At 42.0% G+C, this 4,105-nt stretch overlaps 1 protein-coding gene across 1 annotated transcript in view; it reads right to left on the bottom strand.

Moving 5' to 3' along the window:
* LOC125484863 (calnexin-like) overlaps window positions 1-598 on the bottom strand; it is a 10,931-nt gene extending 10,333 nt beyond the window's left edge. The window contains exon 1 of the mRNA XM_048605328.1: window positions 444-598. The gene's annotated coding sequence lies outside the window, so the exon portion shown is untranslated. The remainder of the gene's footprint in view (window positions 1-443) is intronic.
* Window positions 599-4,105: the final 3,507 nt, after the last annotated feature.

The following is a 4,105-nucleotide window of genomic DNA, read 5'->3' as shown; positions in this document are numbered from 1 at the left end:
GCTCCTATGATGCTGCTTGGCCTGCTGTGTTCATCCAGTCCTGCACCCTGTATTTCCGCTGTCTTGTCTGTGCCCAGAGCTTTGAAATAAGGGGACATGACCCTTATCTACCTCTATAGGGGCCTGAGGGTGCAGTCGATACCGGGAATCTAAAAATGTAAAAGTGTCAACTTCTGTGGTTGTGCCTCAAAAAAAAAGTTTGCTTATTGGTTACTCTAGAAGATACGCATTAGGTTAAAGGTAACTGAAACCTTGGTGACTGGAGCCAGGATCGGAGACAGTAAAAGAGCAGATGAGAAAGACACACTCACTGTTTCTAACATGATTACAATGACAGTTCCGTATTTATTTGCTAAATTTTATCCCACTTCAACAATAACATTATTCTTCCCGCCTCCCAACAAGGAATTCAGTCAGACTAAGGAGCAATCATTTACACCTACTTTTGTTTTAATCCTCAGCAAGTTGTATTCCACCACTCAATACTTTCTTTCGGCTGGTAGGGATCCGGAGACGCTGCCGCCAACACCTTGACCTTTGCCCCCAACAACCGGGGGACCTTTCACCTGCGGAGCCACGGCAACAGAGCGGGGCGGGGTTCACCTGCGGAGCTATGGCAACAGAGCGGGGCGGGGTTCATCTGCGGAGCCATGGCAACCAGGCCGGAACAGAACATGCACCAGTGTCATTTCATTTACAGGTGCTTCTTATTTTAATCTTCTTCACCAAAAATTCAACACATTAGTTCAAATGCAATTGTCATTGATTTCCCCCCCCCATGTGACCAAATACATTTCATTTCTCATCACCTACCTACTCTGACCTCCCTAAACATCTGGAGAGAACAGTACCTGGCCTCTCTCTCTATAGGGAATATCATGCTAGTGCTGAACCTTCAGCCACCCTTCGTGACTTCTCTGCTCCTGGGTGGTACAAAAACCTTGAATCACAGATGTTTTTTGCTTTCTCGAGTGGGATACTCGTATGTCAAATTTTAAAATTTTAGCTCTCATCTTCAAGGCTATCTGCCCCCTCGATGGCGTCCTGTTAAAAAAATGCCTTTTGGCATATGGTTGCCTCTCTGATTTCTCTAAAGAGGTATAATTTCAACTGTTCAACGTACTAATCAAATGACAGCCCAAGTCTACTTAATGACACTTGGAGTATTAAAAGCATTTCTATCAATACATAAATCAACTCCAGAGTACTCTTACATTGGATAGTGACATAAAAGCATCAAATTCAGTGGTAGTTAACTGGGGACTCCAGTCAGAATATTGCTCCAGGACAACATCCTAAATTGCGAACTGCTCCCTGTGTTACAGATATCTTGAAAGCCCAATTCTAGCTAACACTTCCTAACAGAACTCTTTTCCAGCCAGCTCAATCTGAGACAAAAGTGGGGGGAAATTACTTACATTTTAGTTCTATATCCTGATTATACTGGGAGGATCAAAAATGTGAAACCCTGTTCTTTATATCACGAGTGAAACCATACTGTGTACACAGGGAAGATTGAATAAATATGGATGTCCTCTTTACATTGGTTGAATTATAAATCCAAATTTGAATAGAGATCTGTTCATATCTGTAAGTCCTGAGACTTTAGTCTTTCAGCTCCCCAAGCATTCACTGCATAAATGGATTTCGTCCACATAGCTTAAAGCTTGGACATTCCTGTATCAATGTTTCTACAGCTATCCAAGCAAGCAAATAAGTTAGTTTTAGGGTGGAAGGTGGCTCAGTGGTTACCACTGCTGCGTCATGGTGCCAGTGACTGGTGTTAAATTCCAGTCTTGGGTGATTTATGTGGAATTTACATGTTGTCCCTGGGTCTGCATGGGTTTAAGCTGGGTGATGTAGTTTCCTCCCACAGTCCAAAGATGTGCAGGTTAGGTGGATTGACCAAGACAAGTTGCCCATAGTGACCAGGATATGCAGGCTAGGTAGATTAGCAGAGGTAATTATGGGATTACAGGGATAGAATGGGGTTGGAGGGCTGGATCCACATGTACTGCTGTTTGGAGGTTGGTATGGACTCTATGGTCTGAATGGCCTCTTTCAACTGTAGGGATTCTATGATTCTAGCTGGCTGTTCATGGCATTTATGCTTATTTCTAGGAAACTTCAGAGCAGGACAAGTGGTCTTTGTCCATTTCTGTTGGATGCAGGTCTGTCACTGGGGTGCATTACTGGTGTGTCACACTGTATAACATAGGGTTACAGTACTATTGTGTACAGGTTCCACCTGAATAATGTTGGATCAGACTACTGGTGGGTACAGATGCGTCTGTACAGCCCTGAAACTGGTAGGTATGAAGTTAACCATTTAATATTGGTTAGACCACTTGTGGGTACAGGTATATTTGTACAACCCTGTAATGCAGTTCTAGTATATACACATGGCTTTTGTTTAATGTTGGGGGAAGAGTACTGGTGGATACATGTATTTCTATGTAACCCTGCAATACAGCACTGGTGGCTACAGAGTTGACTGTGTAACCTCCAATACTCATGGGTACAGGTCTGTCAATATAACACTAGATTGTCTTTTGTGGGTATAGGTACATCAGTAATGGTGGTAGCATTGGGATCCATCTGAGGAGATGAATTAAGAGTATTACAGGGGAAGAATATTATATATGAATATGTATCAAACACGAATATGGGTTACATGTGACTGTATAAATGTTTTCACTAGTGCTTTGCTCTTGGTGATGAGAAATAACTTTCAGTATCACTCCTGTCCTGACAACAGACTAAATTTTAAAAAAAAGACCTTTATGGACTGAGATTTAGTTCAGTCCTACTGCTGCACAGGCAGGCAAGCAAGCATCCAGTCTCAAGTTGTATCTCACTGGTGGTACAGGTGACTAATGTTTAGCCTCTAGTTGTGCCTCACCAACCTCTAAGTGTCTCGTGTTCAGTTTCTTACTGTCTGTCAACTGTGGTATATACATCCGTTGTTCAGCCTTTCACTTTTCTCCCCTGTTCTATAGCAAAATGTTGCAATAGAAGTTAACGAATTCAGGTTAAAGTTACGGAGAAGGTCTGTGCAAGACAATGCCTTCCTGTCTGAAACAGCATGTAAAATCTGTGAATGCCTCCCTGCTATGCTAAAAAGACCACGCGCAAAATGCAGGAAATGATAAAACCTCTGAAGCTGTTGAACTATGGAGCAACATTAACAGTAACATAAATATTTGAAGTACTTGCAATTGGAACATGATGCAGTTAACAAACCCTTTCAAGAATCAACAACCTTCACAGTTATCTGGAAAGATAATTCTTCTCACAGCGTTGGCATAGATGGATTGTTGTGATTATTCAACATTTAAATTATCAGTGCATCATACAACTACAAGAATGATAGGTGAACCAGATACAGAGTCTTTTAGAAAAGGTCTAATTTCTGCCCCACTGACCTGCAGGTAAGACTGCAGTAGCAACACCACGTACACTTTGCATGGTCAGGAAGGAGGGATCACATCCAGAGACATAGCCCGATTGAGTGTATAGTTTGGGGAAGTTGATGGTAGTGTGGGAAGTCAGTGCAGAGGGGAAGAGATGTTTTTTGCTTGCTTTTTTGGCTCAAAGTTGTAAGGTTTTATTTTTAACCAGAATAAATTGAAGTCCAGGATCAGGGGTTCACAAAAGAGTGACATCACAGCTAACCCATTTTTTTGGTTGGTGATAACTACTAATTTGACTATTTTTAATAGGTTACTTTCAGATTGAAGGAAAATAGGGGAAATATTTATAGACTACAAACTAAAAGACCAGTATGAAATTTTTCAACATCAAATTAAGAAGAAAGTAATTAAAATAGAGATGCCTGGCCAAGGGATATGTTGTAACTGCATGGTAAGAGAGCTAGTAGACTCCATTGTGGTTCATAGTGACCACATCTGTAGCAAGTGTTGGTTGCTAGAGGGACTCTGGCTCAGAGTTGATGAGCTGGAGTCTGAGCTTTGAACACTGCAACACATCAGGGAGGGGAAAGAGTTACCTGGATGCTGTGTTTCAGGAGGAAGTCACACCCTTGGATTAACTACCTTGACAACAAGGTGCAGGGCTGGATGAACACAGCAGGCCAAGCAGCATC

The sequence above is a fragment of the Rhincodon typus genome, chromosome 14, assembly GCF_021869965.1.
Source record: "Rhincodon typus isolate 14 chromosome 14, sRhiTyp1.1, whole genome shotgun sequence".
Lineage (NCBI taxonomy): Eukaryota > Metazoa > Chordata > Chondrichthyes > Orectolobiformes > Rhincodontidae > Rhincodon > Rhincodon typus.
The sequence above is the reverse complement of the archived record's forward strand: the minus strand, read 5'-3'. Positions and strand labels throughout refer to the sequence as shown.